The following is a 20,548-nucleotide window of genomic DNA, read 5'->3' as shown; positions in this document are numbered from 1 at the left end:
TTTTGGTAAAATTTTGTATGAGAATAAAAAACTGAATTTTGTATGAAAACAAAATTTTATTTCTGTAGAAAATTTTGAAAAAAATTTATTTCTAAAGACAATTTTGTCATACTTTTATATCTATAGAAAATTATCTGAAATTTTTATTTCTATAGAAAATTTTGCCAAAATTTTATTTCTATAGAAAATTTTGTCAACATTTTACTTCTATAGAAAATTTTGTCAAAATTCCATTTCTATAGAAAATCTTGTCAAATCTTTATTTCTTTAGAAAATTTTGTAAAAAATTTTATTTCTATAGAAAATTTTTTTCAAAATTTTATTTCTTTAGAAAATTTTGTCTAAATTTTATTTCTATAGAAAATTTGTCAAAAATTTATTTCTATAGAAAATTTTGTGAAAATTTTATTTTTATAGGAAATTTTGTCAAAATTTTATTTTTATAGAAAATTTTTTCAACATTTTACTTCTATAGAAAATTTTGTCAAAATTCCATTTCTATAGAAAATCTTGTCAAATCTTTACTTCTATAGAAAATTTTGTAAAAAATTTTATTTCTATAGAAAATTTTTTTCAAAATTTTATTTCTTTAGAAAATTTTGTCTAAATTTTATTTCTATAGAAAATTTGTCAAAAATTTATTTCTATAGAAAATTTTGTGAAAATTTTATTTTTATAGAAAATTTTGTCAAAATTTTATTTTTATAGAAAATATTTTTATAGAATATTTATTTCTATAGAAAATTTTGCCAAATTTTTATTTTTATAGAAAATTTAGACAACATTTTATTTCTATAGTAAACTTTGTCAAAATTTTAATTTTATAGAAAATTTTGTCAAAATTTTATTTCTATATAAAATTTTTGCAAATTTTTATTTCTATAGAAAATTTTGTCAAAATGATATATTTATAGAAAAAAAATTGTATTTAAAAGAAATTTTTTACAAAAGAAATTTTTTGCGGCCAAGAAATTTTTTGCGGCCAAGCCGCAATTCCCTCACAAACGAACGTAAGGCTGCGGGTAATTGAAACGTGTCTGGGCATTGAAGGAAATGTAACATTGGATAGATTCGGCTATGAGTTTGCCAACTACGTGAGAAATGCATTAAATATTTACAGAGTGTTTTGGGGGAAAATTTTGGTAAGAATGCTTTAGAATTGATTGACATTTTTTTTTGCCCTAAGTGAAGTATTTGATTTTTAGATATTTTTTATAAAAAAAGAAACAAATATTTTTAAATCACACTTTCGATTGCAAAATTTTATTCCTATAAAGAATTTTTAAAAATGATATATTTATAGAAAATTTTTGCAAAATTGTATTTAAAAGAAAAATTTTGGAAATTTTTATTTCTATAAAATTTTTTTTCAAAATTGTATTTAAAAGAAAATGTTTGCAAATTTTTATTTCTATAAAAAAATTTTTCAAAATTTTATTTCTATAGAAAATTTTTGCAAAATTTTATTTCTATAGAAAAATTTTGCAAAATTTTATTTCCATTGAAAATTTTTGCAAAATTTTATTTTTATAGAAAATTTCCGCAAAATTTAGTTTCTATCGAAAATTTTGTCAACATTTTATTTTTATAGAACATTTTGTCAAAATTTTATTAAAACATATCAAAATTTTGTTTTCATACAAAATTTTGTCAGTATTTTATTCTCATACAAAATTTTACCAAAATGTTATTTCGAATAAAAATTGTGCCAAAATTGTATTTCTATAGAAACTTTTGTCAAAATTTTATTTCTATAGAATATTTGTGCAAAATTTTTTTTCTATAGAAAATTTTGTCAACATTTTATTTCTATAGTAAATTTTGTCAAAATTTTATTTCTATAGAAAATTTTGTCAAAATTTGTTTTCTATAGAAAATTTTGTCAACATTTTATTCCAATAGAAAATTTTGCCAAAATTTGTTTTATAGAACATTTTTGCAAATTTTTTTCTATAGAACATTTTTGCAAACTTTTATTTCTATAGAAAATTGAGATGATTGATACTTTGACATTTTTTTGTGCCTACCTTATTCTCTAAAATGCTCCACACTCAAAGTTCCAGCGGGTTGAGATCTGGATCAAGTCATTCTTGGTTGACGTATGCTGAGTGCAATGGGTGGCTGAGTCCTCGTGGAATATCTATGGTCTGCGGCCGAAATGTTTGCTTGTTCAGGGCTTCAATGCAAGACAGATCTCCGATAATATTCGACATTTATTTTAATCCCATTTCGATGAATACAAGCGCCGAGCACCAATCGGCCGTAACGGGGGCCCACACCATTACCATTGGTGGCACTTGAGATCTGGTGGCCAATGGTAGGTGTAAATTTTCAACAGGTCTCCTTAGCTACACGCAAAAAATAATTCTTTCCTCCCAAACGAAATTTTAGACAAACAAAGTTCGTTTCTCATTTGCTTTTCGCTCTAAGGAAGTTTATTTGGAAGAAAAGTATATAGTTTCTGTGATAAACGTTTATTCTTTTCAAAATGCTTTCGTAAGCCTGTAAACAAAAAAGAATAAACTGTCATTGGAATAAATCTGTCAGACGAGTGGTTTATATAGCAACTTCAATAGAGCCACACTGTATTAAATTCTTAAATTGCTCCCAAGCGAAAGGAACTTTTCGCAGATTTGGCAATTCACTTTAATTTTTCAAATTGATTAAGTTTTAATGGCGGAAATTGTATTTTTTTTAAACATATTGAGATTGTTGGGTTAGTTTGAATTGCTGTTGTTTGGTATGGGTGTATGTGTGTTGAGTTTGGCCTTAGTTATATTGGCATCATGAGAAATAGTTTGAGAATCATAAAGAGATTATTTATAGGAATCAGAGAATGAGCTAAAGCAATGCGGTTGTTGAATCTTCACCTTTTTCGTTAAAGATTGATTTGTCAATTGGAGTGGGGTATTTAAAAAAAGTCTCTTGGTCCAATTTGAAGATTGCAAAAAGGCCACTTGGAATTTTCTACGTTATTTGACAAAAAAAATTTGTTTAGTTGAAACGTGATTTTCGGCTGTTGCATCCCTAGCTTTATATGAATGTGCCGACTTTTATATGTAGGTGCACGACGAAAACCAAACTAATGTTCGGCATTGAATCACCTTTTTAGTTATACCTCTTTAATGTTGGAAACAGTTATGGGTTATAGATTTAGAATACCATATATTAGGATTGGTATTATTTGGTATTTTTATTAGATCTGCATACGCCTGACATTTCATAATTAAATTTCACTAGAGGAACAATTATCCTTTGTCACACAATAATAAATTATTTTGAGAAAATAGATCCCGTAACATATGCCCTTTGTTTGCTGCTATTCATTAACTATTGCAAAATAGATTTCACTCATTTACAATAAGGTTCTCCATCTCTCTAGCTCTCTCTCTCTTTCTATCTCTCATTCAGTATTATCAAATAAATTTCACTAGTAAACAATGAGGCTCTTCATTTGTGTCTCTCTCTCTCTCTCTTTTCAATGTTTCAAAATAAATTTCCCATAGCCACAATAAGACTCTCCATCTCTCTCCCTCTCTTTATTTCTTTCTATGCGAAAATATTTGACGTGGTCGAACTTAAATTTTTAATAAAAATCTAACATTTCTGACCTCAATCACAAAACCAAAGAGAGGCAGTAACACGGGCAACAAACAAAACAAAAACGGCCAGAAACATTTTTCGAAGCAATAAAACCAACCGCAACATCAGCAAACGCTTGTTACATCATCAGCCCTCCGAATATTGAGAATGGTAGCGACGAATGTCGATGCAAGGCCATGACTGACTGTAATATCAATGAAAGCAAAGGGTGTGGAGAGAAGAATAGAGAGAGAAGGGGGGAAATTAAAACAATATTGCTTTTAGAAGCTGATGTTGTGCTGCTGCAGTGAACTTTCATTTCGTAGCGAAATGCAATTTCAAACATTACCATCATCATCGTCATCGTACTCAGGAATGAACAGTCACTCATACGAGTTTACCAAAATCTCTGGTAAACGATAAACATGGCAGGATAAAACCATGACAGACTCATAGGTATACACCTTTTTAATGTTTGCCGAAATTTTCAATAAATATGGAAGCAGAGTTTGCTAGCCATGCAGACGTCAGTCAGTCAGCCATTTTCAATTTTTTTTATGCTTACTTTCTGTAATACCAAGCTCATACCGATACCTTTGGTTTGGATGTGATGGCATTACAAACAAATGCTGCTCTATCCTTCCAAATATCCTGACCATCAACATTTAGGCTATTACACAATGATCACAATCATATCCTCGACTCTATATATGATGGAATTCAAGCCCAATAAAATTGATAGAGAAAATCTGCAAGAAGCATGACTCTGGCAGATGCTCCTTGGGGAAACTTAATGGTTGTGATAGCCTTCAAGAAAGAGATTATTGGCAAGGACTTTCACTGCAAAGTGTAATCGTCGTATGGGACTAGAATGTCAAAAAAGTCGTCTTTTTGATTCTCACTGAATTTATATCACTACTCACGTATAGATGACGTTGCCCATATAGATCAATATCTCGATTTTAAATATTCAAATATGTATATTGAGGGTTAAGAGAAAAATGTTGCCTTTTTTTGGTCTAAAGCAAAACGATTGTTCCAACGCATATAAATTTTTCCTGCTAACCCTACTCGAATGTTGAAAATCAGGAGATCATTCTTAATCGCCAACGCAAATTTTTACAAATTTTTCTATAGAAATAAAATTTTAACAAAATTTTTTATAAAAATAAAATTTTGGCAAACTTTTCTGTAGAAATAATATGTTTACAAAATTTCTATAGAAATAAAATTTTGACAAAATTTTCTATAGAAATAAAATTTTGACAAAATATTCTATAGAAATAAAATTTTGACAAATTTTTCTATAGAAATAAAATTTTGACAAAATTTTCTATAGAAATTGATTTTTGACAAAAGTTTCTATTGAAATAAATTTTTGACAAAATTTTCTATAGAAATAGAATTTTGACAAATTTTTTTATAAAAACAAAATTTTCTATAGAAATAAAATTTTGACAAAATTTTCTATGGAAGCAAAATTTTATAAAGAAATAAAATTTTGACAAAATTTTCTATGGAAATAAAATTTGGACAAAATATTCTATAGAAATAAACTTTTAACAACATTTTCTATAGGAACAAAATTTTCTATAGAATTACAATTTTGTCTAAATTTTCTATACCTACTAAAATTTTGACAAAATTTTCTATAGCTAATAAAGTTTGAACAAATTTTTCTATAGAAATAAATTTTTGACAAAATTTTCTATAGAAGAAAAATTTTTAGAAAATTTTCTATAGAAATAACATTTTGACAAAATTTTTTTATAGAAATAAAATTTTGACAAAATTTTCTATTGAAGAAAAATTTTTAGAAAATTTTCTATAGAAATAAAATTTTAATAAAATTTTCTATAGAAATAAAATTTTGACAGAATATTCTATAGAAATAACATTTTGACAAATTTTTCTAAAGAGGAAAAATTTTTAGAAAATTTTCTATAAAAATAAAATTTTGACAAACATTTTCTATAGAAATAAAATTTTGACAAAATTTTCTATAGAAATAAAATTTTGACAAAATTTTTTATAGAAATAAAATTTTGACAAAACATTCTATAGAAGAAAAATTTTTAGAAAATTTTCTATAGAAATAAAATTTTGACAAAATTTTTTATAGAAATAAAATTTTGACAAAAATTGTCTATAGAAATAAAATTTTGACAAAATTTTCTATATAAATAAAATTGTGACAAAATTTTCTATATAAATAAAATTTTGACAAAAAATTGCTATAGGAATTAAATTTTGACAAAATTTTTTATAGAAATGAAATTTTGACAAAATTTTCTATAGGAATAAAATTTTACAAAAATTTTCTATGGAAATATTATTTTGACAAAATTTTCTATAGAAATAAATTTGAATAAATAATATAGAAATAAAATTTTGAATAAAATTTACAAAATTTTCTATCGAAATAAAATTTTGACAAAATAATGTTTTTTTGGTTGGTAGTTTTTTTTATACACTCCATCATAGGATGGGGGTATATTAACTTTGTCATTCCGTTTGTAACACATCGAAATATTGCTCTAAGACCCCATAAAGTATATATATTCTGGGTCGTGGTGAAATTCTGAGTCGATCTAAGCATGTCCGTCCGTCCGTCCGTCTGTTGAAATCACGCTAACTTCCGAACGAAACAAGCTATCGACTTGAAACTTGGCACAAGTAGTTGTTATCGATGTAGGTCAGATGGTATTGAAAATGGGCCATATCGGTCCACTTTTACGTATAGCCCCCATATAAAGGGACCCTCAGATTTGGCTTGTGGAGCCTCTAACAGAAGCATATTTCATCCGATCCGGCTGAAATTTGGTATATGGTGTTGGTATATGGTCTCTAACAACCATGCAAAAATTGGTCCACATCGGTCCATAATTATATATAGCCCCCATATAAACCGATCCCCAGATTTGGCTTGCGGATCCTAAAAGAGAAGCAAATTTCATCCGATCCGGCTGAAATTTGGTACATGGTGTTGGTATATGGTCTCTAACAACCATGCAAAAATTGGTCCACATCGGTCCATAATTATATATAGCCCCCATATAAACCGATCCCCAGATTTGGCTTGCGGAGCCTCAAAGAGAAGAAAATTTCATCCGATCCGGCTGAAATTTGGTACATGATGTTGGTATATGGTCTCTAACAACCATGCAAAAATTGATCCATATCGGTCCTTAATTATATATAGCCCCCATATAAACCGATCCCCAGATTTGGCTTGCGAAGTCTCCAAGAGAAGCAAATTTCATCCAATCCGGTTGTAATTTGGAACATGGTGTTAGTATATGATCTTTAACATCCGTGCCAGAATTGGTCCATATCGGTCCATAATTGTATTTAGCCCCCATATAAAACGTTCTCCAGATTTGACCTCCGGAGCCTCTTGGAGGAGGAAAATTCATCCGATCCGGTTCAAATTAGGAACGTGGTGTTAGTATATGGTCGCTAACAAACATACCATAATTGGTCCATATCGGTTCATAATCATGGTTGCCACTAGAGCCAAAAATAATCTACCAAAATTTTATTTCTATAGAAAATTTTGTCAAAATTTTATTTCTAGAGAAATTTTGTTAAAATTTTATTCGGTTCATAATAAAATTTTCATCATTGTCAAAATTTTATTTCTATAGAAAATTTTGTCAAATTTTATTTCTATAGAAAATTTTGTTCAAAGTTTATTCGGTTCATAATCATGGTTGCAACTCGAGCCAAAAATAATCTACCAAGATTTTATTTCTATAGAAAATTTTGTTAAAATTTTATTTCTGTAGAAAATTTTGTTAAAATTTTATGTCTACTTTGTCAAACTGAATTATATACGTATTGGATCGATCTTTTTTGATTTAATATATACCACGTATGGACTTACATACAATTTAGAAGATGGTGTTAGGAGGTTTTAAGATACCTTGCCATCGGCAAGCGTTACCGCAACTTAAGTAATTCGATTGTGGATGGCAGTGTTTAGAAGAAGTTTCTACGCAATCCATGATGGAGGGTACATAAGCTTCGGCCTGGCCGAACTTACGGCCGTATATACTTGTTTTCTCTGTCTTAGAAGTCGTAATATTAACAAATTGAATTAATATTAGGAAGGTTTTTGTGCCAGTGCATTCGGTTGGTGCTAGTAGGAAAAATTTTTATACTAGGAACAATGACCTTTTTTTTTGGTAACCCCTCTCAGAATGTTTAACATTGAGATATCCATCTACATATAACGCCATCTATACGTGAGTGGTAATAGACATTTTTAATAAGAAGGTGGATTTTTTATTATTATTTTTTTTTTTTCAAATTAAAAACAAAATCGAAATTTAAAGAGAGAATTGGTTTTTTCCAAGTGATCTTAAAAGGTATTTGCGCTAACAAAATCTCATGAAAATCTCCTAAATTTAAGTTTCAAATTTAATTGAAAATCCTTTCACCACCTAAGTGAAATTTAACGGCACATAATCCTCATCTTCATCTGGAGTTTGCTGGCACATAATCTCTTCACCATGTGAACTAAATTAAAGTGCATTGAAGTGAAAGAGCGCTTTTCAGCAAAACTGGGTAAATTATAATGATTTACTCTTTGCCATGAATTATTAAATGAACGAACGATGGCCAATCCTACGTTCATTATTTTTCCTTTGCATATAGGCCTGTGGCGATGATGGTGATGTTGCTGCCTTGGTTCATGTATTCATGCTAGCCCCCTCCGCGAATGAGTTTAATTTAATCAATCAATGCATTTCAGATGGATTTATATGTAATGTTTATACTTCGACTCGGTCAGTATCTTTGGCAAAATGGCCCACATTTTGGTTAAAGAATAAATGGCCAACAGATGGATCGATGGATGGATGGATGGTTCGAAGAACGGTCTCCATTGTATGGTCTACTATTTTTATTGGTTGGTTTTTATTGCGTTCTGATGTGGTATTTGTTCTCCAGTGTGAGGTGTTTCACTTGCGTGTGATATAAGTCGGTCAGGTCAGGCCAACAAGTCGGCTGCATGGCTATTCAACTGACCAGGATAATCATTTGTATAGGTGTAGATTGATTACTCTCTTTTTATGGTGGCTTCAAGTATGCGAGAGAGTGTGTGTGTGAAAAGAGAGAATGTGGATATTGCTGACTATAAAGGCTATACATTTATGCGATTCATTAGGAAATCACAGCCAAAGGCAAATGGTAAAGGAATTATATAAAAATATCGAAAGTCCCTTTTATACACATCACCATTGGATAGTCGTATGGACGTGTTAAAAAATTCAATAAAAAATTTTAATTCAAACAATTTGGAAGATTTTTGCTCCCGTGTAAGACACTATTGATCTATGGCAAAAAATTCTTATAGTTTCACAAACATGGCCTTTCTCTTAATATCAATTTTCCAGTTTTCTTGCATGCTATCAAAAAAAAAACGTAAATAATTTTTCAACTTCATCACCGGATATTTGGAAGTTTAAAATCTTGTTATTATTCTTATTTAATGTCTTTTGTCTTTATTGGCTTTGGGGTGTCTCTTCAAATTTTTATACTCTCAATACTCAATTTTACATAGCGATTGAGATTCTCTTAAAATATGAAACTTCAATACAAAGGCATCAATGCCAATGTAAGCCAATGTAAAATAATTTCCGTCTGAAAGAGACTTAACATGATGATAAGACATGCAACGGAAGTTATTTGTGAATAGCTTGCGATGATATTTTTACAAAAGAGCCCAGAATGAGGGAGAGAACGAAAGAGAGGGAGAGACCTACAAACATGAACACTGAAATATTCTCACATATATATAGCATATATATATATACAACAGATGTTATGGTGAGACGATAATGCATTTCTAGGTATATTTGAGCTATTTCATTAATGCGTACAGTGAAACTCTCTAAAAAGTGGACACTCACTGTCGACTATATTTTGTCCACATTTGGGAGGTGTCCAGTTATGAGAGATTAATTTTAATGTTTCAATAAACCAAACGTCTCACTCAAATTGTCCACTTATGAGAGGTGTCCGGTTTTCAGAGTTTACAAGGTTTCACTGTATTTACATTAGCTAAGGAAATGTAAGAAATTTTGATCTAGAATTTTTTCAATACTAAAAATTCATTTTGAAGAATATAAATAGAACACCACCATATGCTTTAATCTTGTTTTTCAATGACGGTTTAACATTTTTTTAATGTTTATTGTATCTGTAGAGGGTGATGATATTTTTATTTGTAAGTGATTTTAAATAACCATGCTTGAGGTTTTTCTTTGCCATAAACACTACGAATTGGCTTGTAATGCTGACTACAAACGGCCAAAACTCAAGTCATTTTCCCCCTATTTTTTCGTTTTATTTTTTGTGGATGTAAGTCTTCCAATGTGGATGTAAGTCTTCCAATAAATCCCTACCCTTTGCTTCTTTCTTGAGCTTCTGTTAGTGTGCAGTTTACTGCAAGTATGGCATAATGGGACGAAATTTTTACATAAATTGGGCTGATAATAAGATGTATTACGAACACCGTTGTCACAGTTGGTAAAATTATACTAAAAATTGTAGATTTTGTACTGTTTGGTAGATAGGTAGAATTTTGACAAAAAATGTTGTCAAAATTTTATTCTTTATAGAAAATTTTGTCAAAATTTTATTATATAGAAATTTTTGTCAAAATTTTATTATATTGAAAAATTTTTCAAAATTTTATTTCTATAGAACATGTTAACAAAATTTTATTTCTATAAAAAATTTTGTCAACATTTTATTTCTGTTGTTTTTTTGATTTCAGCTTTAAACCATGCATTAACTAACCTACAAGTGTAGCTTAACCAACTATAAAAAATTTTGTCAAAATTTTATTTCTATGGACAACTTTGTCACAATTTTATTTCTATAGAACATTTTTCGCAATCTCTATAGAAAATTTTGGCAAAATTTTATTCTTTATAAAAAATTTTATAAAAATTTTATTTCTATAGAATATTTTGTCAAAATTTTATTTCTATGGAAAACATTGTCAACATTTTATTATATAGAAAAAATTGTCAAAATTTTATTTCCATAGAAAATGTTAACAAAATTTTAATTCTATAGAATATTTTATTTCTATAGAAATTTTTTTCAAAATCTCATTTCTATAGAAAATTTTTTCAAAATCTCATTTCTATAGAAAATTTTGTCAAAATTTTATTTCTATAAAAAATTTTGTCAAAATTTTATTTCTATAGAAAATTTTGTCAAAATTTTATTTCTATAGAAAATTTTGTCAAAATTTTATTTCTATAGAAAATTTTGTTTCTGTAGAAAATTTTTGCATAAATTTTATTTCCATAGAACATTGTGTCACAATTTTATTTGTATAGAAAATTTTGTTAAAATTTTATTCTTTATAGAAAATTTTGTCAAAATTTTATTTTTATAGAATATTTTGTCAAAATTTTATTTTTATAGAAAATTTTGTCAAAATTTTATTATATAGAAAAATTTGTCAAAATTTTATTATATAGAAAAATTTGTCAAAATTTTATTTCCATAGAAAATGTTAACAAAATTTTATTTCTATAAAAATTTTGTCACAATTTTATTTCTGTTGTTTTTTTGATTTCAGCTTAAAACCATGCATTGACTAAACTACAAGTGTAGCTTAACCAACTATAAAAAATTTTGTCAATATTTTATTTCTATGAAAAATTTTGTCAAAATTTTATTTCTATAAAAAATTTTCTCAAAATTTTATTTCTATAGAAAATTTTGTCAAAATTTTATTTCTATAGAAAATTTTGTCAAAATTTTATTTCTATAGAAAATTTTGTTTCTGTCGAAAATTTTTGCATAAATTTTATTTCCATAGAAAATTGAGTCACAATTTTATTTGTATAGAAAATTTTGTTAAAATTTTATTCTTTATAGAAAATTTTGTCAAAATTTTATTTTTATAGAATATTTTGTCAAAATTTTATTTTTATAGAAAATTTTGTCAAAATTTTATTATATAGAAAAATTTGTCAAAATTTTATTTCCATAGAAAATGTTAACAAAATTTATTTCTATAAAAAATTTTGTCAAAATGTTATTTCTATAAAAAATTTTGTCAAAATTTTATTTCTATAGAAAATTTTTTCAAAATCTCATTTCTATAGAAAATTTTGTCAAAATTTTATTTGTATAAAAAATTTGTTAAAATTTTATTTCTTGTTGTTGTTGTTTTTTGATTTCAGCTTAAAACCATGCATTGACTAAACTACAAGTGTAACTTAACCAACAGAGGAAAAGAATGTTTGCCAAATTTATTTGGGCAAAGCCCTATAGACTGCAAGATGGTTGGATGGACGCACGTTTCGGAATTACCACATTCCTCATCAGCATCCTCTACTTGCAGCAAAACTATCAACCAATTATCAGAATAAATTCAGGCAGTTCATTAAACCCAACAATGAACCACACTTGAACCTTCCGAAAAAAGGTGTTGCATGATTTTTTCGGAAGGTATAATATGTTTGTCAAATAAATTTGACAAACATTCCTTTCCTCTGTTGGTTAAGCTACACTTGTAGTTTAGTCAATGAATGGTTTTAAGCTGAAATCAAAAAACAACAACAATGCTTAAAGAACAAAACCAATAATAACAAAACAAAACGAATAAAATTTTATTTCTATAGAAAATTTTGTCAAAATTTTATTTCTATAGAAAATTTTGTCAAATTTTTGTTTCTGTAGAAAATTTTTGCAAAATTTTATTTTCATAGAAAATTTTGGCACAATTTTATTTCTATAGAAAATTTTGTTAAAATTTTATTCTTATAGAAAATTTTGTCAAAATTGTATTTCTATAGAATATTTTGTCAAAATTTTATTTTTATCTATAAAAAATAAAATTTTGTCACAATTTTATTTCCATAGAAAATTTTTAAAAATCTCATTTCTATAGAAAATTTTGTTAAAATTTTATTTCTATAAAAAATTTTATCAACATTTTATTTCTATAGAAAATTTTGTCACAATTTTATTTTTATAGAAAATTTTGTTAAAATTTTTTTCTTTATAGAAAAATTTGTCAAAATTTTATTATAAAGAAAAATTTGTCAAAATTTTATTTCCATAGAAAATGTTAACAAAATTTTATTTCTATAAAAATTTTGTCACAATTTTATTTCTGTGTTTTTTTGATTTCAGCTTAAAACCATGCATTGACTAAACTACAAGTGTAGCTTAACCAACTATAAAAAATTTTATCAATATTTTATTTCTATGAAAAATTTGGTCACAATTTTATTTCTGTAGAAAATTTTTCACAATCTCTATAGACAATTTTGGCAAAATTTTATTTCTATAGAAAATTTTTCAAAATCTCATTTCTATAGAAAATTTTGTCAAAGTTTTATTTCTATAAAAAATTTTGTCGCAATTTTATTTCTATCGAAAATTTTGTTAAAATTTTATTTCTGTAGAAAATTTTGTCAAAAAATTATTTTCAATAGAAAATTTTGTCAAAAAATTATTTTTAATAGAAAATTTTGTCAAAATTTTATTTCTATAAAAAATTTTGTCAAAATTTTATTTCTGTAGAAAATTTTGTCAAAATTTTATTCCTATAGAAAATTTTGTCAAAATTTTATTTCTATAGAAAATTTTGTCAAAATTTTATTTCTTTAAACAAATTTGTCAAAATTTTATTTCTATAGAATTTTTTTTTTTCAAAATCTCATTTCTATAGGAAATTTTGTCAATATTTTATTTCTATAGAAAATTTTGTCAAAATTTTATTTCTATAGAAAATTTTTCAAAATTTTATTTCTATAGACAATTTTGTCAAAATTTTATTTCTATAGAAAATTTTGTCAAAATTTTATTTCTATAGAAAATTTTGTCAAAAAATTATTTTTAATAGAAAATTTTGTCAAAATTTTATTTCTATAGACAATTTTGTCAAAATTTTATTTCTATAAAAAATTTTGTCAAAATTTTATTTCTATAAAAAATGTTGTCAAAAAATTATTTTTAATAGAAAATTTTGTCAAAATTTTGTTTCTGTAGAAAATTTTTGCAAAATTTTATTTCCATAGAAAATTTTGTCACAATTTTATTTCTATAGAAAATTTTTCAAAATCTCATTTCTATAGAAAATTTTGTCAAAGTTTTATTTCTATAAAAAATTTTGTCGCAATTTTATTTCTATCGAAAATTTTGTTAAAATTTTATTTCTGTAGAAAATTTTGTCAAAAAATTATTTTCAATAGAAAATTTTGTCAAAAAATTATTTTTAATAGAAAATTTTGTCAAAATTTTATTTCTATAAAAAATTTTGTCAAAATTTTATTTCTGTAGAAAATTTTGTCAAAATTTTATTCCTATAGAAAATTTTGTCAAAATTTTATTTCTATAGAAAATTTTGTCAAAATTTTATTTTTTTAAACAAATTTGTCAAAATTTTATTTCTATAGAATTTTTTTTTTCAAAATCTCATTTCTATAGGAAATTTTGTCAATATTTTATTTCTATAGAAAATTTTGTCAAAATTTTATTTCTATAGAAAATTTTTCAAAATTTTATTTCTATAGACAATTTTGTCAAAATTTTATTTCTATAGAAAATTTTGTCAAAATTTTATTTCTATAGAAAATTTTGTCAAAAAATTATTTTTAATAGAAAATTTTGTCAAAATTTTATTTCTATAGACAATTTTGTCAAAATTTTATTTCTATAAAAAATTTTGTCAAAATTTTATTTCTATAAAAAATGTTGTCAAAAAATTATTTTTAATAGAAAATTTTGTCAAAATTTTGTTTCTGTAGAAAATTTTTGCAAAATTTTATTTCCATAGAAAATTTTGTCACAATTTTATTTCTATAGAAAATTTTGTTAAAATTTTATTCTTTATAGAAAATTTTGTCAAAATTTTATTTCTATAGAATATTTTGTCAAAATTTTATTTTAATAGAAAATTTTATCCAAATTTTATTATATAGAAAAATTTTTCAAAATTTTATTTCCATAGAAAATGTTAACAAAATTTTTTTTCTATAAAAAATTTTGTCAAAATTTTATTTCTATAGAAAAATTTGTCAAAATTTTATTTCTATAGAAAATTTTGTCAAAATTTTATTTCTATAGACAATTTAGTCAAAATTTTATTTCTATAAAAATTTTGTCAAAATTTTGTTTCCATAGAAAATTTTGTCAAAATTTTATTTCCATAGAAAATTTTGTCAAAAATTTATTTCCATAGAAAATTTTTGCAAAATTTTATTTCTATAGAAAATTTTTGCAAAATTTTATTTCTATAGAAAATTTTTGCAAAATGTTATTTCTATTGAATTTTTTTGCAAAATTTTATTTCTATAGAAAATTTTATCAAAATTTTATTTCTATGGAAAATTTTGTAAAATTTTTATTTCTATAGAAAATTTTAACAAAACTTTCTATGGAAATAAAATTTTGACAAAATTTTCTATCACAAAGGCGTGGATATCGATCATTTCGGACCATTTCTGGTATGTATTTAAATGATGAATGGTTCTTGGACATGGTGAGATCGACTCTTTTAAAAATTAATTTAATTCACGACTGTCTGTGATCACTGTCATTAATTCAATTTTTGATTAGGCTACACAATCACGATCCATTTCGACCCATAGTATTTCGTCAAAGCTTTAATTTAGTTCATTTTCTTTTGAATGTCAAAGGATATCGAATATCCTTGTAAAAACATTGTTTTAAGCTACAACATAAAAATTCATTGCTTTTCCTTTGCCTTTTGCCAAGGCAATTCTGAGAAAACCAAGAAATTCTCCGAATGTCTTTAGCTTTTATTGAAAATCACTGCATATGACTGCAAGAGTTTGTAATGCGCCGCATGAATGAGTGGGGGTGGTTAGTTGAATGCAGGAGTGTGGGTGTGTGCGTGTATGTGTCATTTCATTTTCCTACACAGATATTATTCGCTGTTGCATTAGAGCTATGGGTTTGTGGAAGAGTGTGTGTTTGAGAGAGTGTGTATACATGCGCTCATGCACATCCTTCATTTCTATAGGGTTTTTATCGTTACACACACACACACACACCACTACCACCATCAACACCACAATCTTTGATATTTTGCATTGCAAAATGAAGTTTTGCCGAAGACAATGATGAACATTGAGATCTCCCAACACTAACACACACATACACAACTTCCCTGCATTGCATCAAAAGAAAGTTGGAAAATTTATGCAAAGTATATAAAATTTAACGAAGAGTTCACTGAAGCACAGCAAAAACTGTTCGTTAAGTATTTTGAATGTATTTTAAGTAGGAGTTTATGAGGACTCACTCACTCGCTGATTCGCCTTTACATCCTTCAATATTTCCTCATGACTTTCTTTAGATGTGCATCACACAGATAACTAGATGTGTGACTGTGTGAGAGAGAGTGTATTTGCCGTAGATGTTATAGGCTTCAAGTAATGCTTAAGTGCTTACAATTTGTTTTAGAACTTTTCAACATTCAAGAAATCAAAAATAAAATTTCAAATGAATATAAATAGAATAAATTAAGTGCAAAAATAATGTAACAGAAAAAAAAAACACACACACAGCTTCTTTCTTTTTTCCTTATGGAACTAGAAAAAAAATTTAATTTTGCAGTGGATCCTTTACAATTTTCATAAAGATTCATTATAAGTTTGTTGGTTTAATATGAACAGACTTTAACGAAGAGGTCAAAACCAGACTCAAATAGACTACAAACGGAAACCTTGCAATTTTTCTGCTTTCCCATTGCATAGCGATCTGCTTGGTAATGGATATCTGACGTCTTGACACTAACACTAACATATCTAGTGTGCGGTTTAAGTTTCCTAATTTCCTATAGAAAACATATAAGGAAAGTCTAAAGTCGGGCGGGGCCGACTACACGCAAAGAAAAAAAACGTTTGGAAAACGTGTACCGAAAACGTTTTTCTTTTGTTAGAGTTTTTTGAATTGCTTCGAAAATTTTAAACTTTTATCACCAAAAAAATTCGTTTGTTACAAAATTTTTATTTTTTCAATAAAAAAAGTTATTTTTGAAATAACAACACAGTCCATTTCGTTTATATCAAACACTGTTCTTTTCTGACTTTAGGTCTTTAATAAGACACATTTTACGGTTCAAAATTTAATATAGTACAATGTAATGTTGAACATTTTTTTTGGAATATTCCGAATATATCTGGAATATATGTAAAAAAAAAAAACAAAAGAAAAAAAACTTTGGCCGAAGCAGGGATCGAACCCACGACCCTTGGCATGAGAGTCGGACGTAGCTACCACTGCTCCACGGTGCCAAACTAAATGTTTGTTTCTGTTAAATAAACTTTGTTTATTCGGTTCGTGGGCGCCGCAAGCTATGCTATATAAATATAACTTATATGGATATTTATCTATTGATGACCATAACAGGTACATAGCTCAGTGGTTAGTGTGTTGGCTTACAATGTGCATGGTCCGCGGTTCGATTCTCCATCCAGGCGAAAGGTAAACAAAATTTTAAAAATTTATAAAATCGTATAATTTCTTCCACATTGTTGGTATTACAGGAAAAGGTGTTAAGAACTAAAAATCCTCGTGGATGTGAGAAAGATGTGAGGGACAATGCAATTAGCAAGAAAATAATGTTTTTTTTTTTTTGAGCTAGTCTTTATGAAATTGTTCTTACATCCTGGAAAAGAATAAACGTTTATCACAAAAAGTATATACTTTTCTTCCAAATACACTTCCTTACAGCGAAAAGCAAATGAGAAACGAACTTTGTTTGTCTAAAATTTCGTTTGGGAGGAAAGAATTATTTTTTTGCGTGTATATTATACCCTGCACCACTTAAATCTGACTCGATCTGGACAAAATTTGTTAGACTTATGTATACTTAAAATTTAAGTCGGCTAATGCCCTGGGGTGGAACAAAATGTTAGTACAAAATAGGAAACATTTAAACATTTTTACAAGTTTTCGACTTAGCAGTGTCGTTTTTACAAGGAAATTGTGGGTATTTTGGCAAATTTTGCCGAAATCACAAAAAACATATATATGTGAGTTATATCTAAATCTGAACCGATTTCAACCAAATTTGGCGTGCACAGCTACAATGTTAATTCTATTCCCTGTGCAAAATTTCACTTAAATCGGATTACAACTTTGACCTCTGTTGTCATATATGAGTGCAAATCGGGGGAAAGATATATATGGGAGCTATATATAAATCTGACCCGATTTCAACCAAATTTGGCACACATAGCTACAATATTAATTAAACTTCCTATGCAAAATTTAAAGTAAATTAGGGCAAAACTCTGGCTTCTGGGGCCATATAAGTCCATATCGGGGGAAAAGTATATATGGGAGCTATATCTTAATCTGAACCGATTTCAACCAATTTCGGTACACTTTACGGCACTGTCAATTGCACTCCTTGTACAAAAGTAAAGTAAATCAGGCAGAAATTCTGGCTTCTGGGGCTATATTAATAGATATCGGGCGAAAGATATATATGGGAGCTATAACTAAAACTGAGCCGATTTCTTCCAAAATCAATAAGGTTATATTCTGACCCAAAATACATACTTTTGCCAAATTTGAATTCGATTGTGACCTAGACTTTGATTAAAAAAATGTTTTCACAGACAGACGGACATGGCTAGATCGACTCAGGGGCCGAACCTGAACAATATTGCCAAAGACAATATTGTTGCAAACATATGCACTAAATTATAATACCCTGTTCCACAGTGTGGAGAGGGTTTAAAAAATTGATATTTTCTATAGAAATAAAATTTTGACAACACTTGCTAAAAAATAAAATTTTGGCAAAATTGTTTAAAGAAAATAAAATTTTGGCAAAATTTTTTAAAGAAAAAAATTTTTGGGAAAATTTTCTATAGACAAAAAATTTGGACAACATTTTATATAGAAATAAAATTTTCATAAAATTTTCTAAAGAAATAACATTTTGACAAAATTTTCTATAGAAATAAAATGTTGGCAAAATTTTCCATAGAAATAAAATTTTGACAACATTTTCTATAGAAATAAAATTTTGACAAAATTTTCTGCAGAAATAAAATTTCGACAAAATTTTGTACAGAAATAAAATTTTATAATAATTTTTTATAGAAATAGAATTTTGTCAAATTTTTCTGTAGGAATAAAATTGTGGCAAAATTTTCTTAAGAAATAAAATTTTGCTAAAATTTTCTAAAGAAATAAAATTTTTTCTATAGAAATCAAATTTTGAGAAAATTTGCTATAAAAATAAATTTTGGCAAAATTTTCTATAGAAATAAAATTTTGCCAAAATTTTGCTTTAGAAATAAAATTGTGACAAAATCTTCGTTAGAAATAAAATTTTAGCAAAATTTTCTATAGAAATAAAATGTTGACTAAATTTCTATAGAAATAAAATTTTAGCAAAACTTTCTATTAAAATAAAATGTTGGCAAAATTTTCTATAGAAGTAAAATTGTAACAAAATTGTCTATAGAAGTAAAATTTTGACACAATTTTCTATAGAAATAAAATTATGACAAATTTTTCTGTAGAAATAAATTTGTGGCAAAATTTTCTATAGAAATAAAATTTTGACAACATTTTCTATAAGAATAAAAATTTACCAAAATTTTCTATAGAAATAACATTTTGCCAAAATTTTCTATAGAAATAAAATTTTGCCAAATTTTCTAAAGCATATACAATTTCGACAAAATTTTCTATAGAAATAAAATTTTGACAAAAGTTTCTAGACATAAAATTTTGACAAATTTTTCTGTAGAAATTTTCTATAGAAATATAATTTTGGCTAAATTTTCTATAGAAATAAAATTGTGTTAAAATTTTCTATAGAAATAAAATTTTGACGACGTATTCTATAGAAATAAAATTGTGGCAAGATTTTCTTTAGAAATAAATTTTTGACGACATTTTCTATAGAAATAAAATTTTGACGACATTTTCTATAGAAATAAAATTTTGAGAAAATTTTCTATAGAAATAAAATTTGGACCAAATTTTTCATAGAAATAAGATGTTGACAAAAATTTCTATAGGAATAAAATTTTGACAACATTTTCTATAGAAATAATATTTTGCCAAAATTTTCTTTAGAAATAAAATTTTGCGAAATTTTCTAAAGCATATACAATTTTGACAAAATTTTCTATAGAAATAAAATTTTGACAAAAGTTTCTAGACATAAAATTTTGAAAAATTTTTCTGTAGAAATAAAATTTTGACAAAATTTTCTATAGAAATATAATTTTGGCTAAATTTTGTATAGAAATAAAATTGTGTTAACATTTTCTATAGAAAAAAGATTTTGTTAAAATTTTCTAAAGAAATAAAATTTTGACGACATTTTCTATAGAAATACAATTTTGAGAAAATTTGCTATAAAAATAAATTTTTGCAAAATTTTCTATAGAAATAAAATGATGCCAAAGTTTTGCTTTGACTTTTGACAAAATTTTCTATAGAAATAAAACTTTAGCAAAATTTTCTATTAAAATAAAATTTTGGCAAAATTTTCGGTAGAAGTAAAATTGTATCAAAGTTGTCTATAGAAGAAAAATTTTGACAAAATTTTTATAGAAATAAAATTTCGACGAAATTTTCTATAGAAATAAAATTTTGACAAAATTTTCTATAGATATAAAATTTTGACAAAATTTTCTAAAGAAATTAAATTTTAACAAAATTTTCTATAGAAATAAGTTGTTGACAAAATTTTCTAAAAAAATCAAATGTTGACCAAATGTTCTAAAGAAATAAAATTTTGACAAAATTTTCTATAGCAAATAAATTTTAGACAAAATTTTCTTCAGAAATAAGATTTTGGCAATATTTTCTATAGAAATAAAATTCTCTCCAAATTTTGGTAGATTATTTTTCGTTTGACTGGTAACCGTGATCCATATTAGGTGAATATTGTACTGCTTAACCATCTCTTGACAGATTTGCGACA

Source organism: Haematobia irritans, chromosome 1 (assembly GCF_050003625.1).
Source record: "Haematobia irritans isolate KBUSLIRL chromosome 1, ASM5000362v1, whole genome shotgun sequence".
NCBI lineage: Eukaryota > Metazoa > Arthropoda > Insecta > Diptera > Muscidae > Haematobia > Haematobia irritans.
This window is presented reverse-complemented; position numbering follows the sequence as displayed.